The sequence below is a fragment of the Lagopus muta genome, chromosome 13 (genome assembly GCF_023343835.1).
Source record: "Lagopus muta isolate bLagMut1 chromosome 13, bLagMut1 primary, whole genome shotgun sequence".
NCBI lineage: Eukaryota > Metazoa > Chordata > Aves > Galliformes > Phasianidae > Lagopus > Lagopus muta.
Genome location: NC_064445.1, coordinates 16,588,853 through 16,603,877, shown reverse-complemented (window position 1 = coordinate 16,603,877; position 15,025 = coordinate 16,588,853). Strand labels below are relative to the sequence as shown.

At 49.0% G+C, this 15,025-nt stretch overlaps 1 protein-coding gene across 6 annotated transcripts in view; it reads right to left on the bottom strand.

Annotated features, from left to right (window-relative positions):
• Nucleotides 1-10,616, bottom strand: part of IL1RAPL2 (interleukin 1 receptor accessory protein like 2) — a 335,478-nt gene extending 324,862 nt beyond the window's left edge. For 2 of the 6 annotated variants that reach the window (XM_048959237.1, XM_048959246.1), the window contains exon 1: nt 9,340-9,481. The gene's annotated coding sequence lies outside the window, so the exon portion shown is untranslated. Of the gene's footprint in view, nt 1-3,766; nt 3,873-8,250; nt 8,355-8,601; nt 8,915-9,339; nt 9,482-9,729 lie in introns of those variants that run through there. The other 4 variants (XM_048959240.1, XM_048959238.1, XM_048959241.1 and 1 more) reach the window with 4 other exon arrangements.
• Nucleotides 10,617-15,025: the final 4,409 nt, after the last annotated feature.

Here is a 15,025-nt window from a genome sequence, read left to right as displayed (position 1 = left end):
GCAAGGCCATCTTGACAAGAGAGCGAGGAGAAAGTAATTGAACTAAATCTTTTGACAGATAATTGTAATGATGATGTTATGCTAGAACGATTTTCAAGTGTAGCTTTGCAAATTGCTTTCTTCACTTCCTTCCCTTTGGTTATTACAGCTGAGGTATGTAACTCCAGGATCCTTCCTCATGTGGCTCTAACTCCAGGATCCTTCCTCACGTGGCCCCTTTATCTTCACCCAAATGGGCTATGCTGCATTAAATAAACTTAAAAACTCAAAGCAAGTTGTGACAAGCAACATTCACTCTAGATATAGGGGAAAACTCTGCGTTCTGTCAGCACCAGATGCTTTGCTTTTTGAAGCCCGGGCCTCACTAAAGCAGTCACTGCCTGTACCTGCACTAGCAATATTATGAAAACACAGCAGGAGAAGGTCAAGAATCTACTCCACCACCCAGCCATTCCCAGCCCAGCCCAGCCCCATCCATTCATCTGACACAAGCTGAATGCAAACACACAGCAGTACTTGGAGTGCCTTCTTTGTATACAGAGATGTCCCAGCTGAAGGCAGAAGCACTCACAACATGCAGGGCTGCAAGCATCCCAGACAAGATCTCTTTGTTTGCCAGGGAGGAGATGTCAGGGGCTGAGCCTGTGAAGATCGCCCTGATGTCTGCCAGCCTCACAGTTCCCTGCAGTGGGCCACGCACTCGCCTACCAGGCACAGGGATGCCCCAGAGGGTCAAGATGGTCTCACTCTAGATCTACCAGCGCTTTGGGAAATAAATGAGAGGAAAAGTGTCTACAATCTGATCAAGAATGTGAAGAAAACTGTGCTATTCTGTAGAGATACTAGATGGGACGCAATGATCATTATTCAAAACCATTTTCTACAACTGAGGCTTTTCTTCCAAGCAGGACTGATCTGGAGCACAACTACGCCCAAAAGCCAAGCAGTCGCTTAGTGCCCCTGATGTCACCTATTGATCCACATGAAAAGGAAACACATGAGGAAGGGATTACCCCCCACCCTACTTACCATAAGGGAAAGAAATTCAGCCTCAAGGCATAACACTCTTGCTGATTTTAGGCTGTTTATTCCACATACATGCAGTCAAAGCTAAGACCACGTTTACAGGATTTGATAGAAATAACTGCCCATGGAACATGTGGATAACAAGGGATTCCAGGTAGCCACAGAGACTCCCATCTCAAAAGGTGAAGGAGATTCCAGCCACAAATTGCACACCTCAATACTTACTACACTTCCCAACAACCAACTGCAACGCTGCATTTTTAGCACTGCCGAAGTCCCAGTCAGACTCTGACAACACTGCCAGGACAGCCCTGCACCTGGGGTAACGCACTGCTTTTTCATCTACTGCAGCACTGTCCCAGAAGTCCGAATTCTGGCTTCCCATGAAGACCTGAACCCAATCTTCACCTTCTAGCACTACCTATCCTCAATTTACTTTAACCTCCGATGGCAGCATAAAACTCTCCTGTTTGAAACACATTTCATAGAAGGCAGGTTACAGCTAGGAGTTTGTAAGATTTCTAAGTATTGATTTTAACAGAATTTTATATTAAAGCTTCTTTACATGCCAGGCAGCATCTTCTCCTCCCCATTTTCAGTTAGCTCTTCATGAAACAGCTAAGTTTAAAAATCCCCAAGTTCCTTCTCCTGGTGCAAAGACATGCTTCCTTAAAAACAGTACATGCTTCCATTTAGGGTATCTATATGCTACAAAATTATTGTTATAAAAATGCATCTGTTATTTCTCTTCACCTCTTTATTTCAAACGTGAGGACCAAAGACAATTTTGGTCAACTTCTCTTTTTAAATGGTTATGAAAACCATCTTCTTTGCCCACCTCCCACCGCCATGCACAACAGCTTCTCAAACACTTTCAGCATTTAAGAACTGTGTAACTAAAATCAAAGACTTAATGACTTAGGATGGCCAGAACACATCACAGAAACAAACGTTCTTGTCAAATAAAACTAAAGTACAATTCCCACATTGTAGTTGGCAATAAAATTAACCTTGCACTATGCCTGGAAGTTGGGAGGTTGAGGCCGACACACACAGGGTGCATCAGACAGGTCTTCACATCATGCAGCTTGGACATCAGACTACTGGATACATCTCAGAGGAGGGTAACGGCATTTAAGATCTTTCCCAGAAGAGTGAAGATGTTTCCCTTACTAACTGTAAATAGAAATGCTGATTGCAGCTAACTGGCTCAAGATCCCTGAGATGAAGAAAGAGAAAGGCAGGATAAAGTGCTCCCTGAGAAGGCTGAAAGAATCCAGCCCTTGGCGTGACCTACCAGGTTACGTTTGTATGGAGATAAGCAAAAGGAGGTCGCTATCATCAGAGGGAGGTCAAGGAAGACGGAGCAGTTTTGTTCTCAATTGTTCCTTCCCTTCTCGTGCTGCTGCGATGCTGCAGAGGACAGATTTCAGACCGCCCTCCTGACCTCTGCTGTAAGCACCCAGCAAACAGGAGGGCACCAAACTGCCATGAAGCACAAATTCTGTTCTTCTAAAAGCAAACCAACAAAAAACACCTGACTTCCACATGCTGCCTAACGGCCTTCAGCAGCACTGACAAAACAAGGCATTTCTTCAGGGCGCTGAGGAAACAAGGCTTGGGAAACTGCAACAGCATCCAACACTGCAAAGATCTTCACTCAAGTGTCGAGGTTCCAATAAAGCATTTAGAAACAGGAAGGCAATTGGTGCATTAGTATTCTGCACAAACCTCAGCACTGAGATTCCCAAATCTCTGCCTTACACGCAATTTAGTTTTGCTGTAATTTCTACCATAAGCTTTGCTTATACCGCGTCCCTTTGTCAGAGAAAGCAAGAAGAGAAATGCAGTGTGTGTGCACTCAGCACACGCCTGTGCACAGACCGAGATCTGCTGACACACTGTGAGGATCTGCAGGTTCTGGCTCCTCCACAGAAGCTGTGATGCAGAAGGTGCTCATTAAAACCAGCAGCCCACGTCTTGAGTGGTTTCCAGTTGTCAGGCTTTGTTGTTCACAAACCTCAGGAAAATAAATGACTGTTTTCACCCCCCCACACAAAGTAAGAAATGGCAACAGCAATTCTTTTGACATCTTTACAGTATGCTAGATGGCGACTTCTGTTCACTCTTTTTCAAACCATTTGCCCACTCCGCTTCTTAAGGTTTTCAATTTTAATGAGAGTTCTCTCTCAGGTCTCCCATTCTGTTGCCAACACACCAAATGTTGAGCTGTGTATTTCTGAGAAGTTTTCAGCACGCACAGCATGGTGGGTGGAAGCAATCCGCAGTGGGCACAGGTCCCTTTTTGTTGACGCTCTGATCTCACACACACACAGCAAAAAGAATTAAAATCAGAGATGCCTCCTAGTTCAAATATTGTACCTTCAGCTCTACTTGATATGAGTCATGCACCACTCTTCACTCTGCTGCTCAAGGAGCATCACAGAATATTTATATATAGGCTGGATGTGGCTCTGGGCAGCCTGGTCTGGTGGTTGGCAACCCTGCACGTAGCAGGGGGTTTGAAAGTGGAGGGTCAGTGTGGTCCTTTTCAACCCAGGCCATTCTATGATTCTATGAATATTTCATTTTTCCTAATCTGCTGTATATCCTCACCATTGTAACCAGACTTTTAAGATGCCCAAATGTGCAATGAATGTTGTTCTACAGTGCACTCAGCATTCACCTTGCTGCATCGGAGCCCCCATGGCATCCCTGTTCCGTGGGCTCAGGCCCTTACCTGAATTCACATCTGGCTAATTCTCCTTCTTCAGATGTAATTCCATGAGAAATTCACAGCTGCGGTAAGCTTAGCAGCAATCCAGGCAGCACTCGTGTTGTGTGAACTGAAAGTAACAACAAGATGACATCTAAAATGCCTGAGATTCTTACTGGCACAACAGCACATCAGTTGCACGAAAGCAATACAAGGACAGACTGAAGTAGTGTCCTGAACAAGCGCAGCCAGCCGATAAGGTCACAACACCAATCTGTGTGTTGGGGTGTGAAGCTTCTTCTGCCTGAAGAAGAGAGGGCTCTAGTTAGACCTCACTGCAGCCTACCAGTACTTGAAGGGAGTTTATACTGGAGGGGGACCAATTTTTTTTACAAGCGCAGACAGTGACAGAATAAGGGGAAATGGCTTTGAATCGATAGAAGGGAAATTTAGGTCAGATGCAAGGAGGAATTCTTTACTCAGAGGGCAGTGAGGTACTGGCACTGCTGCCCAGAGCTGCAGGTGCTCACGGCCAGGCTGGGTGGGCCCTGGGCAGCCTGAGCTGTTGGGGGGCAGCCAGCCTGCAGCAGGGGGTGGGACTGGAGGGGGGGCTTAAAGGCCCCTTACAACCCAAGCCAGTCTATGCTTCTATAAAGGCAGTCTTACCAGTTATGTCAGAAGCAATACAAAGCATGACCCCTTAGGTGTTAATAGTGAGGTTTTATTTGAAAGGCTGTAAAGCTTCCATCAAAAAGCTGGTGTCTTCTGGGTCACCATTTGGAATATTTTTAAGTGCAGCATCTTAGCACCTTGAAAGGCCTCTTACGGCATAACTTCAGAACAAAAATTGGGCTTTAGTGGAAGGCAGAAAAAAAATCCCAGGGAGGGCCTCCCCTCCATAGCTTCTACTGTTAGCACAAGATAGTGGAAGTGGGTTTAGTTATGTTACAGCAGCAGGAACAACACTGTGATCAAACTGTTGGTTCATCCTGTCTAGAGAAAGCCCTGCACACATTAAAAAGAAACTTCTCCTGCAGGAACCTTCTGATTCAATAGCTACCTAAAACAGTGCTCATTTACAGCAAAAAATAAAGAGCAGAAAACAGAAAAATGCCCTCTGATGTTCCAATCACAGATAGAGATTCCAGTGTCAGTAGAATCAGAGCTAACCAGGGGGGTCAGCACCAGACCTGCAATGAAAGCACTCACCCAAATCTCTGCTAAAACAACAAAACCTGAGCTGCCCATCTGAACAGAGGGGTGAAGCACAGCTGCACCTGCCCAGCCTGGTGGGCAGGCCAAGGCCTATCAGCTCACACTGCACACAGACCTTGATTCCCTAGGCAACTCAGGAGGAACTCAAGTTCATTACATCTTCACATTGCATTTTCAATCTATGAATCGTACTCCTCACTGCTGCAACTCTTGCAGCAGGAAACACAGCACCCAGAAGTAGTTAAAAAAAAAAAAAGATAGAAAAAGAAAAAAAAAAAAAGGAAATCAGGTTTTGTTTGGTTGCTTTCGGGGTGGGATTCGTTTTGAAGCCTCACGCCCAGCTGTGCCATCACGATGTACTGACTCAGCACTGCCCTCTATTCTACAGAGAACCACGATTCCAGCCTCAACTCTGCCACACACTAACTGCACATCACAAGATATATAGATACACTTGTCCAGTATCACAGCATTTAAATTTGAGCAGTCCAGGCCCCTTACAGACTTTCAAAGTGAAATACATGTTGCAGGAGGAGAATTACCGCTGTACTTCAAACCCTCATGGTTTATGAGGTCAGCATAATGGATGTATTAATTTACAGCCTTTTTTTTTTTTTCCCTGGCATAGGAGCTATTAATATTCTACATATATTTACTTCTGCAGATGGTGGTTTAATCAATACAGTACCTTGGGCAACACGAAAGCAGTGTAAGGACTGTCAGCCCCAGGGAGCTGATGCTTATGGCAGGGCTCAGCCCCTTACCACAGCCTTGCAGAACTACCTAGAAGACGACAGAGTCAGCTGAGGGAAGAGAAGAAAACACAAAGTCTGTACCTGTAAAGCTAAACCAGCCCACTAGCACTAGGGAAAGCAGAGAGATTACAAGACTCAGATTGGCCTAAATCCTAAAGCCTGTGGAAGAGCCCTGCTGAGCCCATAAAGATTCTGAATCTGGGGACTCAGTTCTCTGGGGGGGGCGGAAAGAAAAGAACAAGCTGCTGCTGAGACCGCTAAGGGCGTACCAGCACACAGAAGTGGCAGCACGAGCTGCACCTGGCTCTGGCTCGCCTCTTGCTGGCTGACACCCAGAGCAAACACTGCGGCCCAGGTCACGGCCTCTGGTGTGCTTGAGGCATCTGTGCCGATGATCACAAGTCTCCTCTGCAGCGTCAGACACAAAAGGAGGACATTTCATACAATCAGATTAAAAGAGATGAGAAAACTCCATTCTCACCCACACCAACTTCTAAACTCGCTCACTGCACTAAGATCATAGGAGAGGTTTCCAATTCACAGCAGCCTATGCAAGAGCATTATTAAGCCCAGAGATTAGATGCTTTGCTTCTTTGATAGTCATACCAAAGCTTGCTCCCCGAGCAGCTTTTGTAGAAACACTATTAAAAATGGAGAGAAAGACGGTTCAAAGAGAGGTCTCAATCCTGAAATACAGCACATCCCTCCTCTCCCCCTCCCACGCTCTTCCCTCCTTCCATAGCATTCCTCAGGGCTGCTGAAGGAGGTGCTCAGCACAGGTTTTAGACTGGGCTGCCATCTGCATGCTGAAACGTTCCCTGCTGTTGTAGTGAAGCCGCTTTTACTGTCTTAAACTTGCCTGGGAGCACAGAGAAGACAGACTCACAAGCATCAGCCGGACTGAGTTTCGGTCTGCTCCTGCGTACCTTTACGCCCCTGCAATATTCACACAACATTTCCACTGCTCACAGCAGATCCTGTCACTCCTGCACATCAAAGGAGCAGGCAGCAGGAGAACACAGCTCCACATGCAGTGTGCCTGGAATTTCGTTCCTTGATCTCATTCATGGCCACATGCTTCCTTAACTAATACATAATGCTCAAAGCAGACAGAATTACCAAAAAAAAAAAAAAAAAAAGACAACATACCAGCTGTTACACTTCTTAGAAAACACACTTTTACTCGTTCCAGAGAAGTGAGACGGAGCACTTTCCTCCGCCATCAGCAGAAGGCAAGTTGCTTTCATTGCTTCATGCTACCTTAGAGAGATGAACACATTCCTGGTGCGAGTTTCTGTCCCTTACACAACCAGAGGCCATCCTTTACCTGTACACATTGTGCCAGGCTTGTAGGTGAGAAAATAAACATTTAGTTGACACACAAACACTGCCACCCCCTCAAGTTTGAGAACTACGAGAAACTCTCTAGAAAACAGCATTCCTTTCAGTTGTGAAACCTTGGGAACAGTGTGGTACTGTACTGAAGCAGGACAAAAATCAAATTGAAATATCTATTTTCTGTACCCTGGAATTACTCTGTCAAATAGATATCCTCATTAATCTAACAGTTATATATAGTGGTGGGAAGAGGAGTTTGGGGAAATCCCTCTTCCTGCAGTGCTTTTTCTGTAGAAGCAGGACAGAAGGAAAAGGACCAGCCAAATATGCACACATAACTGCCGAAGTTTCTCAGATGCAGCCTCTCCCCTAACAGCACGGCACCGTGCACAGCACAGCCCCTTCCATCCCAGGGGATCTCACCCAGGCCAAACACCAGCTGCTCAGAAAGGTGCTGGAAGAAACACTGCCCCATAAACACAAGCAGCACGAGTCTCATTATTTGCAGCAAGGGCAAGGTCTTTCCCTTTGTTTTCCTTTCAAGGCTATTTAAAGGAAGATTTATCCTTAGTCAGACGCCTTGAAAAGCAAATGGCCTCCTTATTTTGTGATAGAGTTTCAACGCTCACTTTCAGCGTTAAAGACCTTCTGACAAATAGGGGAGGCACGCACTAGAAGAAGAAAGGAGAGAAGTCCCAGACAGGTCCTTAAGGCTGTTTAATACTTGTTTGGGGTTTAGCATTCCTGGATACTTTCAGCTTGAGACCGTTTGAAGCGAGAGATTACTCACAGCCCAAACGTACTGGAGATCAGGGAACGCCTATACTTCAGAATCGCTTTCCGTGCAGTGACCACGAACACAAGCGCTGAGCCGCCCCTGGGACACACGCAGGTGCAGCCCTGAGCCCCAGCCCTGCCTGCAGCCCACGGGAACCGCCGCTCCACAGGTCAGTGCTGCTCCTTCCCCACCTCCAGTCCTGCAGCACATCTCAACCCAGGACGCAGGAATAGAAAAGACCTTCTTTCCCCCCAAATACCACACAAAAGGCAGCATTCTCTGCAGCTTCAAAGTGATAACGGTAGCACGTATCCCCCTCTCTCCAAGAAACAGCTCCGTGCAGTCAGGGAACGAGCTGCCCCGCATGTGCAAACAAACCAAAGCTTTTTCACGGGACCGGAGAGCCCCACCGGGATGCTTACACTGCTCCTGTAGAGGAAAACATCTGAGGGGTGCCGGCCCGGCACGCAGCGGCCGTCCTGCCCTGCATACGTGTCCCTTCCACGGAGAGCCGGAGCCAACAGCTGCACACACGCTCTTCAACCCTTAGTGATTTTAGTTCGCACGGAGCAGCAAGGCGCGATGCTCGGATTTCTAACGCTTTAAACCTTTCCGCTAACGTTCCTCAGCACAAACGACAGCCCGTGGCCGGCAAGCACGGCCGCACCCGCCCTCGCCTCCTGCTGCCGAGCGCAGCCTTTCGGCCCAGACCGCCACGCACCGGGAAACCCCTCCGCGCAGCTGCCCGCCCCGCAGCGCTCTGCCCCGCTCACCTCCCGCCGCCCTCCAGCTCTCTCGGCCCCTCTTCGCGCTGACTTCCCCGCGGAGCAGCAAGGCCGGGCTGCGGCACCGCTTCAGCCGGGCTGCGGTTCCCGAGGCGCGGGGCTCCGGGACGCACCGGCGCTCCTCCAGCCGCGGGGCGACCGCGGACGCCCACCCGCGGCGCTGCCACACCGGGGCTTCTTCCTCACATCACCTGCGAGCGCTGCCCGGCACGCGCGCCGTTCCGCCGCGCTGAAGCACCGATCGCCGAACGATTCGGAACGAACCTCCTGCGAGTTCCCAGATACCGCGCAAGCAAAGGGGAGCTCCGCGGGGACCTCCGGAGCCTGGCAAGCAAGAAGGACGACCCGCGGCGAGGCCCCCGTCCGCCCGTCCCTCCCGCAGCCCACGCCAGCCCCGCGGTGCGGCCGCAGCCCGCCGCTTCTCACAGCCCGGCACGGCGCGCCCCGCGGAACGGACCCAACTTCGGGCGCTGACGCAGCGGGGCCGCCCGGAGCAGCGCCGTAACTTTGTAGAACTGCGTTCCAATATCGTCTCCCACCCGCAACTTCGCGTTCCTTGAGAAGTAGCGGGGCGGAGCGCAGCGCTCGGGCACGCGTACCGGGCTGTGCCGTGCGGGGCTGCGCCCCTCGATCCCGTCCCCCTCAGCCCCGTCCCGTGGCGGCCGCGACCCCCAACTTTTTTTTTCCCTGAAGGAAAGCAGAAACCGCCGCGGTCCGCGCGCTCACCTCTCGGCTACGTCTCCATTCCGGCGCGCCCCGTCCCACGCCGCGGGATGCGGGCGCTGCGCTGCGGCGGAGCGCCACACGCGGGCGGTGAGGGCGCGCGACGCTGATCTGAGCGGAGCGGGACGGCGCTGCCCGCGCGCCCACGGCTCCGCACCCGGCAGGTGCGCCCGCCCCGCGCCGCGAGAGTCGCAGCGCCACCTGCCGGCCGCACGGAGAGACGACCGCGGGAGCGGCGGCCGCGGGAACCGCACCCGGCCGGACCCCAGAGCGGCAGGAACGGGCAGCCGGCAGCGCGGCAACCGGCAATGTCAGAGCCGGGAAACCGCTCCTCTCCGCGCACAGGGCTGCTCCGTGCATGCAGGGCTATGCTAGGAGACATCGTCTTTTTACCTGTAACGCAAACGGCAGCGTTTTTAGGCGCTCCTCCGCCTGTAGCCATCCTCTTGGACTCGAGGAGTTCGGGACAACGCACCCGCTGTGTGCGCTCTGGGAATCGAGGCCCTTCCCACCGCTGGGTGTCCTGACGCACAGCAGAAGAGCAAAACTACGGCAGCGCAGATCGATAAAGCCGCCCCGTCTCTGTGCCTGGTCGCAGCTTTTCGCCGACGAGGAACTGGCAGGATGTGGGTGCAGCCCTCGCTTCCCCCGGCTCACACCTCTCCCGGCTCCTGCGCTGCTCCTGCCGGGACTGCAGCATCAAATGCTGTCAAATTGTTCATCAATTTGCCTACTCGAGTCGCTTTGTAGCTGAATTATGAGATGAAAGCCTTGAAATAAAACATCCCACGGACTTTGAATTACACTTACGCGGAGTTGTATTTCACAACACCATTGATTTGAAATGAACAGATAAAGCAGTATCAGCAGACATACTTCAGCCTTTATAGTAAGTCAAAAAAAGGTGATTATCATGCTACACTATGAGAATGTAGACATTATTCATGAAAATGAGGTGGGTATGCCACAGACCGATTCTGTACAAAGCTTATTTGTTCCCCTTGCTCTGGTCACACCTCATACACCATCACAGTAACGAGGCCCATCTGGCCTTCATCTGTGCCATTATATCCTTACAATGTGTTAGAAGCAGTGAAGGGACCCCAGCTGACGTTGCAGGCGCTCTGTGTGTTGCAGGCACAGAGAAAGAGCAGAGGAGAATGCAGCTGACACACTGATAAAAGCAAGGGAGAGAGATTTCTCAGTCATCACTGTCCGTATCGGCAAGAGATGCCCATGGAGATGGATTAACACGGGTGGTATCAAGCAGTGAGTCTGGGTGAGCCAGGCACTCACTGCATCACCTCAAACCCACTGTGCTCCCACCTGTCGGTTCATTAGATCTCTCCACTCCTTCCACTAAGCCAGATTATCCTGTGATGTGTTTCCAGAGTTTGGATCCAATGTCACAGAATTCAGAGGAAAAGACTCTTTCCCACAGACTTCAGTTAGGTTTGGAAGAGGCCCCAGACGCACTTTCTTGATCTAATTTAAATCACTGTATGCACGGATTCCCCCAGATCGCTCACACTCAGCAGTGCCCCAGCACTCCTCTGGCGGCCACCAGCAGCAGTTCTCTCCCAGCACTCATTTCTCACCCAGCAGGGGTGGATGGCTCTGCCCACTGATCTCCCTGCTGCAGCATCCTGCCTCAGTCACACCAGTGGTTTAACTTCTGCTATTTAAAGCCAAACACAGAGCTCGCAATGAGAAGCTTGTTTTCCAGAGCTGGAGAGCAGGGCGATTTGGGGACATTGCCCCCACAAAGCGTCAGCAGGGTGAGCAGAAGACCCCCAGTCCTGCTGTTAGGCTCTGCTTCTGCATCTGTGTGATTCTGACATGTTTCTTGCCTGAATAGGAAGATGACAGGGTGAGAGAATTTATGGCTGCACAAAGTCCCATTAATTGACTTTGTGTCTTCTGTCAGCACAGACTGCGGTCTGATCTTTGGGAGCTACAGCCATGCATGGTCACCCAGTGTGTGCTCACACTGCTGCACAGAACAGACCATGCCACCGTGCAATGGCCACAGTCCAAGTTCACCCCTACAAAAGCACTACTACCCTTCCCCAGCAATTCCCCAGCATTTGGGCAGTGACACCAAGCTGATGGGTGACCCCACTGCAGTCAGGCCACACAATCAGCCCTTCCAAGTGCAGGTGACAGGGACAGACCCTTAGGGCACAGATACCCACCCTGTGCCCTGCCCACCTGTCCTGCTGCCCAGGGCTGCTCTGCCAGCAGCATCCACGTGGCTGGAGCAGAGAGGCGGAAGCACTGCTGCGATGGATGCGAGATGCTGAGGCTGCAACAGCAGATCACGGGAAGGAGCTCAGCACAGAGAGACTTGGCAACGCTGCCTTTCCCTGGGATAAAAGCCAAAGCCAAAGCAAGCTTGTTGTGAGAGGAACGAGGGGGGCATCAGTGGGTGGATGAGACCGGATGAAGGATTCAGTGCAGAGGGTGTAAACAGACAAGGGGAGAACCCTGCCTGGCTGTGGCAACACGGTTCTGATCACCACTTGTCAGGAGATAAAAACAGGGCTGTGCTGTAACATTTCCAGTTCAGCTCTGCTGAGAGTGAGGTTTAATAGGGTGCCAATTCCCTGCGGTTGGAGGGACTCGCCCAGTAACGTCGCTGCCGCTGTCTAAAGTGACACACAGTATAAAGCAGCAGTAAATGCTGCTTCAAAACTTCCAAAATCATTTTGCATCTGACATTCTTCCTGCATTATTCCAAGAGAAAGATAACCGCAAGGTAATCTTCCACGTAGTAATCATATTTGGTACCAACAATACTCACAAGTAGTTAAGTATGGAATAGGATAACTTCCCTGCTTTTATGCTTGAAGGCTGAAGATGAGATTATGAAGCACTTCACATGTAAGAGGAGTAACTGCTTTGTGTAAGTATATGGATTAGAAAATAAGAATTCCCTTCTCCAAAGAATAACGTGACAGGTTTACAGCACAGGTAACATCTTCATGCAGCAGGCACTGCATGATGTAGTCAGAGCATACTGGCTATCCACCCGCCTCTCTTGACTGGCCAACAGCAGAAATAGAAGCACTGCCTGGGATTAATTAAGATCAGACAAAGCCTAACTTTGCCTTAATCCAGCCAGCAGCCAAGAAGCTTGTTAATAGAACTGCTCAGATGGAGCTTTTTTTTCCATGTGCAGAAGAGTTTGTTGAGCGGGAGCGCAAAATCCACCAACAGACAGTGGAAATGCTTTCATTGCCCGTCGGGAATATCTCAGAGAAGACAAAGACAAATGCCTCCTTTGTCTGTTTCACTTTCGCTTTGCAGGGAGAACCAATAATCAATTAGGAAAAAGCGGGAGAGGAGTAGAAATAATTACCACACGGTGACATGCAAACTCTCTTTGCAGCCCTCCAGGCTGGACGCAGCCACACAGGCAATCAGCAAGCAGCAAGAACACCCTACAGCAGAGAGAAGCCCTCCATCAGCCCCCCGCTTCTCCTGCTGTCATCCCCTCTCAGCTGTGAGATAAAAACAGAGATAAAAAGCAGAATGAAAGTTGTGCTCTTTCTAACCTCCTTCGGGATGCTCATCAGCACTGCATTCACTTGTATTCCACAGATCATTCTTCTTTGGCAGCATCTTATTGTAATTGCAGAAATCCCACTGCAATACAGAGTTTGGCAAACTCATCTCAGAACAACTCATTTGGTGCAAGCTTAGATTATATTTTAACTTCAATGATAAGAAATTACTGAGAAGATGACAAGCACAGTTAGTTTTAGATGCCACAAGCTGAGGAAGAAGAGGTAAGTTACCTACAACGATCTCATCATATTTTGCAACTTTTTCCTCATAAAATGCAAATTTCTGCAAGTGGATGATTTGAAAATCCTCATTTAAAAAATAAAAAGGAAATAAAACCTAGAAATCAACAAGTACTGGCGTTGAGCTTTATGTTTTTCTATTACATATTTTCTTTCCCATCTCCTTTTTCTTTTTTTTTTTGCTGGTGCTTCTAGAAAAGAAGAAATTAAGACAGCGCTTTGTTTCCTTTTCTGTGTTTGCAGCAAATAAAAGTTTTAAATCGGGTCATAAAAATCTTCCCCTTTTGCAGTTCTGTTCTGCTCAGATTATCACATCTAAGGCCACAGAACAGAGCAAATCATAACAATGAAGAGAAGGGGTATAACAAATGGACTGATGGCAAAAAAACAAATTACTTCTCTGGACAGAAGCTCTGTATTTGAGGTAGCTTAGATTCAGTTGAACAGTGGATTTTCCAGGTCAGTCGGCAAAAGGAAAAGAAAAATGTTTCAGATCAAAATGAAATGGAGTTTCAGAGCAGGGGAGGAATGTGGTGAAAATAACCATAATCAACGTCCAGCCTCGTTTACGTCCTTGTTCACAGGTAGAGAAATCTTACATTGGGCCTAACTGCCCGCGTCAGACCATAAGGAAGCATCTCCTTCTCAGGTTGACCAGCACCATTACTGAAATGTGAAGTTCAAGGTTAAATGGTATATGATAGCCCAAGCCTCTGATGCTTCCCAAAAACATAACTGGCCTTCAAATGAAGCCAGAGCACAGGGCTAGCCTGCCATGCAGGGGAGTAGCAGCAAACAAAGCAAAAGCATGCCAAAGTCATTTTTCCATTCTTACCTTTAATACACATTTGTGTTTATTATCAAGACATTTGTGTTCAAGCTTTTTCATCCTCTGTTTCATCCATGCAGCTATTCTAAGGGCACGAATTCCCCTCTCCCAGGACATCTGTGAAGAGAAGCATTTATGGATTCAAAGACTGCACGGTGGCTATAGAACCAGCACTTCGGAGTGCTGTTTTGTTCCAATCTGCCTAAGCCAGTCCTGCCCTCCAAGCTGTCAGTGAGTTCATTTCCTCAACAGCAATGAATGTAACCAAAGACAAAAACACAAAACGAGTCAGTGAAACTGGAGCTAATGACTTCAAAACACCTCTGATTGCCAGCGCTTCTGGCTTGTGATAACATGGTAATAGTCTAAAATTGGCTTCAATTTCTCTAGGAAATGGCTCGGTGTGTTTCAGACGTGAAGGTTTCTCACCTATGCAGAAAATGCCAGTACTTGTAAATATCAAACGCAGTAGCGCTACACTGTGTTAATGGGAACAGAACATCCACGCTGACACCCCTTGATTAATTCCTCCGTTGAGTATTAATATTCCCTGGCAGAAAGCAGGTGGAGGCCAAGTGCAGAGCTACGTCTGTGACACACAGGCGCAGATGGCCGTGCTCTCCAGCCTCCACCTCCCTCTGATGGCCACGGAGCTGCTCCATCAGACTGCTTGCAGCCACAGGCATCTTTCTTAGCTCTAAAATATAGAAGTCACTATTTGGAAATCGCTGAACAGCAGCAATTGCCTGAGCTGAGCAGACATACGTCAGTTGTCCTGGAATTTAAGTAACCAGAGCTTTGGAGCATGCACATTGCAGGCAGCCTTAGCTCAAGCAGCAGAACCATGGCACTGACTCCAGGCACCCCATATGATGTGAAGTAATACCCTCTGCAGTGCAAATTCCATGTCCCAAAACTTCCTGAGGAGGGAATGCATCCCAGGAGTCAGGAAAAGGGGTGGAGAAACAGGGAGCTCTTTGCTGAGCTGGGGAACAACATGAGGAGAAGTCAAAGCAGTTGCCTAAAATGGTGGTAACAAATGTGACAAAAA